The sequence below is a fragment of the Lynx rufus genome, unplaced genomic scaffold (genome assembly GCF_022079265.1).
Source record: "Lynx rufus isolate CCGP_SWC_20201006 ecotype Redwood Valley unplaced genomic scaffold, mLynRuf1.p SCAF_9, whole genome shotgun sequence".
NCBI classification, from domain to species: domain Eukaryota; kingdom Metazoa; phylum Chordata; class Mammalia; order Carnivora; family Felidae; genus Lynx; species Lynx rufus.
In genome coordinates, this window is record NW_025814897.1 from 18624776 (window position 1) to 18631332 (window position 6557).

At 41.4% G+C, this 6557-nt stretch overlaps 1 pseudogene; it reads left to right on the forward strand.

Moving 5' to 3' along the window:
* The first annotated feature begins 752 nt into the window (after window positions 1-752).
* LOC124506422 (60S ribosomal protein L30-like) lies at window positions 753-1101 on the forward strand (annotated as a pseudogene).
* Window positions 1102-6557: the final 5456 nt, after the last annotated feature.

A 6557-nucleotide genomic window follows, 5' to 3' on the forward strand; every position in this document is an offset into this window, starting at 1 on the left:
AGATGTGTAAGAAGTATTTAATGGTTGTGTAAATAAATAACCACACAGTCGTTAAAATGGAGTTTGTGGAGGCGCCTGGGTAGCTCAGTTGAGCGTCTGACTTCAGCTCAGATTATGATCTCACAGTTTGTGGGTTCAAGTCCTGTGCTGGGCTCTGTGCTGACAGCTCACAGCCTGGAGTCTCCTTTGGATTCTGTGTCTCCTCCTCTCTCTGCCCTTCCCCTGCTCATGCTCTGTCTCCATCTCTCTCCCAAAAATAGATAAACATTAAAAAATGTTTTTAATAGAGTTTGTGAAGGATATTTTGCCCCTTTTAAAAATCCACATTATGTTTCATCTGGGAAACAAGATCTGTATGAGCTACATAAAATTTATATTTTATCAGGAGCACTTACAAAGAATAAAAGAAAAATGTACCACATGTTTAACAGTAGCTATTCCCAAATGTTAGATTGCAGACAGCTTCATTTTCTTCCTTTTGCTTTTCTATACATTCCATTTTTTTTCTAATTAGACTGTGTTAATTCTATAATGAGATGCTTTTAAAAGCATGCTAGAAAACAAATGACTCATTTTTAGAAGAGGTGCCAAGTTACTGTTAAGAATAATTAAGCTGGGCTTGAGTCTGTGGGGCTGCGGTTTAGGCAGCGTGGGGAGCCCAGAAAGTTGCCACTTGGAGCTCCAATCCTAAACTTCCTACCCTGCCCTCTGTATGTTCTAGATTGGGGCCACCCCACACCTAAGGCAGGAATATGGCGGCCACAAAGAAGACAAAAATGTCACTGGAGTCCATAAATTCTAGGCTCCAGATCGTTATGAAAAGTGGAAAGTACGTGCTGGGGTACAAGCAGAGTCTGAAAATGATCAGACATGGCAAAGCGAAACTCTGGTCATCCTCGCCAGCAACTGCCCAGCTTTGAGGAGATCTGAAATAGAACACTCTGCCATGTTGGCCAAAACTGGTGTCCATCACTACAGTGGCAATCATACTGGACTGGGCACAGCATGTGGGAAAGACTGTCAATATGCACACTGGCTACCATTGATCCAGGTGATTCTGACAGCATTGGAAACATGCCAGAACAGACTGGTGAAAAGTAAATCGTGCAAAATTTTTCTTTAGTAAAACTAGCCAGAGCTTGTTTTAAAAAGAAAATAAAAAACTAAGCTGAGTGTCATCACCACCACGGCAGAGTAGGAGACCCCACCCTCCATCCACCCATAAAGATCAACAGCTGGCTATCCACAAACAAAAATGGCTCTGATCAAGTTCAGGGTCCACTTGAACTTCAGCAAGCAACACAGTGGAACAAAACCTGAGAACAACCACACAAAAAAGAAAGAATGGGACTGCTTTGCCTGCATCATCCCATCCCCCAGGCCAATACTGCACAGCACTGAGTGTTCCCTCGAAGGCAAAGGGAGAGCAGGGAGAGCGACCAGCTCCCCCAGTCTTTTGGGGCACTGCACAAAGAACCCACTTTGGTCTCATCCCACCCAGAGACTGAAAAGGCCGAGACACAATGGAGGTAGCTAGGAACAAAAAAGAGCAGAGCTGCCTGCAGTAGCCACACAGCAGGAGTGACTGTGGTTCCCAGTGACCTGCTCTGCAGAGGACAGCAGTAGCTTTTGCCACTGGAGAAACCAATGACCGACACAGCCACCGCGGACCCCTACAGATTTCACCGCTGAGGGTTTCCCCGGAAGGTTTTCCTAATCACGGATGCCAGCTACCTGATGCCCCCGTAACTCTGTCCCCAGTCCCACTCCCTTCCGGAACCGCTATCCATGCTGGCAGCCAGCCCTGGCCTCTGTGGCTGTGCGAGTACACGACACAGCCTAGGTGCTGGAGGCTGACCCCTCGCCGCTGTGTGCACATTTGGAGCTAGCTAGCCCCTCCAGCTGTGCACCTACATGCTGCCGGCCTGATTTCCACCGCCAGCCTCTGCCAGCACATGCTGGCACCCACGGAGAGATCTTACGGTCACTAGAGTGAACACCAACAGCCAGGGCCCTGACGGCTGCTGATGGGCCTGGGTCCAGCCCCGTCGCCCGGCACTGGCCTGCACCAGGGGGCTCCCCCGCAGCTAGCCCCTCTAACGACGCGTGTGTGTGCCTCCAGGCTAACTCCCGTCACTGGCTTATATACTGCTCTGCTGTGCCCACAGGGAGACGCTGCAGCTACGGAGTGCATGCTGACAGCCAGAGCCCCTGCAGCTGCGAGTGTACTCGCACTTGGCCATGGTACCTTGCTGCTGCTGGCCCTGGCCACCACCACCACGTCTGATCCAACCACTGCCACTACAGGGCGTTTGTAGCTGGTCCCCACAACTGAGTACCTGTGCATCACCAGCTCTGGTCGCCGCCGAGGCCCACCCTGGTCCCTGGCCACTGGACCTGAAGGCACCGCCGAGGACTCCAACAGGCCTTGTAGCCATGCCATCCCTCTGCAGTCCTTGTCGAGAATCATGTAGTTATCGTCATGGACCCCAGCAGGCTGAGACGATGAGACCTCACAACCGCTGGACCTGGACAAGGCCCTACATGTGGTGCTCTGTGCTGCCAGAGCCAGGTTCCAACATGCTCCAGCTTGTCCCCACCCACAGGGGTAGAGGTCTTTCCTAACCAAAGACAGTCCATAAAGTCTGGAAGAGGTGACTGTGCCTTCCAATGTGCAGATATCTGTATAAGGCTAGAGGGATGGTGAAGAATCAGGGAAACATGCCACCACCAAAGGAACATAATAAATTATATATATATACACACACACATATACACACACATATATATTATATATACACACACATACACAGTTATATATATATGTATATAGTGATATATAAAGTTATATACGTAAGTATATTAATCATATATCAATAGATACAAAGGGAAAAACAGAAATACAGCGAAGGTAGGGAACTCAATACCCCATTTTCAACAATGCACAGAACATCCAGACAGAAAATTAATAAGGAAACACTGGACTTGAACTGTATTTCAAAACAAATGTTTCTAACAGAAATATATAAAACATCCTATCCAAGAGCAGCAGAATACAGATTCTTCTCAAGTGCACATGGTACATTCTCCAGGGTAGATCATACACTAGACCACAAAACAAGTCTTAGCAATTTAAAAAATATTGAAAATCTACCAAGTAACTTTTCCAACTTCAGCGGTATGAAACTAGAAATCAATTTTTTTTTAAAGTTAAACTAGGAAATTCACAAATGTGGAAATTAAACAACACGCTTCTAAATAACCAATGGGTCAAAGAAGAAATCAAAAGGGAAATAAAAAAATATCTTCAAACAAACAAAAATAGAAGCAACAAAACTTACTGGGATGTAGCAAAAACAGTTCTAAGAGGAAAGCTTACTGATAAATGCCTAAATTAAGAAAAAAAAGAGATCTCAAATAAACAACCTAACTTTACACCCCAAGGAACCAGAAATAGAACAAACTAATCCCACAGTTCAAAATTAACAGAAAGAAGGAAATAGCAAATATCTGAGCCAGAAATAAAAAATAGAAAAATAAAAAAGATCACCAAAATTAGGAGCTGGTGTTATGAAACGATAAATAAAATCCATAAACCTTCAGCTAGACTTACCAAGGAAAAAGAGAAGACTCAAATAAATAATACTATAAATGAAAGAAGGGACATTACAACTGATATACAGAAAGATAAAGGATCATAAGAGACAATTAGGAACAATTATGCCAACAAACTGGACAACCTCAAAGAAATGAATAAATTCCTAGAAACATACAACCCACCAAGACTGAATCAGAAGAAACAGAACATCTGAATACACCAATCCTGAGCAAGGAGATTGAAATAGTAATCAGAAACCTCCCATCAAAGAAAAGTCCATGACCAGATACCTTCATGGATAAATTCTACCAAACATTTAAAGAAGAATTAACATCAATCCCTATTAAACTCTTCCAAAAATTTGATGAGGTGGGAACACTTCCAAATTCATTTGAGAAGGCCAGCATTACCTTGATACCAAGACCAGACAAGGACATGACAAGAGAACTACAGGCCCAAATCCCCAATGAATACAGATGCAAAATTCTCAACAAAATACTAGCAAACTGAATTCAACAGCACATTATAAGGATTATGCATCATGTCAGGTGGGATTTATCCCTGGGATGCAAGGATGGCTTATTTATCCTATAAATACATAAACGTGATATACCACAATAGAATAGAATATAAAAATCATAAGGTCATCTTAAAAATGATGCACAGATTATGCAGATCATCATCTACAGAAAAATCATTTGACAAAATTCAACATTCATTCATGATAAAAATTCTCAATAAAGTGAATATAGAAGGAATGTACCTCAACATAATAAAGGCCATATATACAAGCCCACAGCTAATATCACACTCAACAGTGAAAAGCTGGGGCGCCTGGGTGGCTCAATCGGTTAAGCGTCCGACTTTGGCTCAGGTCATGATCTCACAGTTTGTGGGTTCGAGCCCTGCATTGGGCCCTGTGCTGACAGCTCAGAGCCTGGAGCCTGCTTCAGATTCTGTCTGTCTGTCTGTCTCTCTCTCTCTCTCTGCCCCTCCCCTACTCGCACTCTGTCTCTGTCTCTCAAAAATGAATAAACGTTAAAAAAAAATTTTAAAAAAAACAGTGAAAGGCTGAAAGCTTTCCCTCTAAGATCAGGAACAAGATAAGACTCCTATTTAACACAGTATTGGAAGTCCTAACAGAGTAGTTAGGCAAGAAAAACAAATAAAAGCTGTCATCAGAAAAGAAGTAAAATGGTCTCTGTTTGCTGATGACATGATTTTGTAAATAGAAAATCCTAAAAACCTCACCAAAAATACTGTTACAATGAAAAAATTAGTTCAATAAATTTGTAGGATAAAAAAATCAAAGTGCAGAAGTCAAATGCATTGCTGTACACTAACAACAAACTATCTGAAAAAGAAAGAAAACAATCCCATTTATAGTAATATCAAAAAGAATGAAATCCTTAGCAATAAACTTGACCAAAGAAGTGAAAACTATGGAGACACTGATCACAGCAACTGAAGAAGACACAAATAAGTGAAAAGACATTTCAATTCATAGATTGGAAACATTAATATTGTTAAAGTGTTCATAATATCCAAAGCAAAACCCAAAGGTATTTTTATAGAAATAGAAAAACAATCCTAAAATTTGAAATGTAATCCTGAAACTGTAAAAATCCTAGAGGAAAACATAGAGAAAAATCTTGATATTGGTCTTGACAAGACTTTTTCAACAGGACACCAAAAATACAAGCAACAGCAACAAGAAACCAGTAAACGGGAATACATCAAACTAAAAAGCTCTGCACGAAGGCAACCTACTGAATAGGAGAAGATATTTGCAAATGACATTCAACAAAGGGTTAGTATCCAAAATATATAAATAACTGATACAACTAAATACCCCCCAAATAAATAAACCAATTAAAAGATGGGCAGGATGAGCAGAAGGCACAGACAGACATTTCTCCAAAGACGACATCCAGATGGCCAACAGATACATGAAAAGATGCTCCACATCACTCATAATCAGGGAAATGTAAACGAAAACTACAATGAGTTATCACCTCATGCCTGTAAGAATGGCTAACAGTAAAAAACAAAAACAAAAACACAGGAAACAACAAGTGTTGGCAAGGATATGGAGAAAAAGGAACCCTCTTGCACTGTTGGTGGAAATGCAAACTGGTGCAGCCACTGTGGAAGACATTACGGAAGCTCCTCAAAAAATTTAAAATAGAACTAGCCTATGATCCAGGAATTGTACTACTGGGTATTTACCCAAAAGATACAAAAACGCTAATTCAAAGGAATACATGCACACTTACGTTTGTTGTAGCACTATTTACAATAGCCAAACTATGGAAGCAGCCAACTCTCCATCAATGCATGAATGGATAAAGAAGATGCGGTATATATATACAGCGGAATATTACTTGGCCATAAAAAAGAATGAAATCTTGCCATCTGCAACAACATGGATGGAGCTAGGGAATTTAATGCTAAGTGAAATAAGTCAGAGAAAGACAAATACCATATGATTTCACTCACGTGTGGAATTTAAGAAACAAAACAAATGAGCAAAGAAAAAAAGAGACACAAACCAAAAAACAGACTCTTAACTATAGAGAACAAACTAATGGCTACCAGACGGGAGGTGGACGGGGGGATGGGGATTACAGACTACACAGGATGAAATAAAATTACAAAAATAAAAAGCTCTGCACAGGAAAAGAAATAAGGAACAAAATGAACAGGCAATCTATGGAATGGGAGAAAATATTTGCAAACCACCTCTCTGACAAGGAATATCTGAAATATAAAAGGCGCTCATACAAGAGCAAAACACACATACACACACACACAATCCGATTTAAAAATGGGCAAAGACCTGAATAGACATTTTTCCACGTAAGACATACAAATGGCCAGCAGGTACATGGAAAGGTGCTCAGCATTACTCATCATCAGGGAAACGCGGATCAAAACTGCAGTGAGGTATCACCTCACA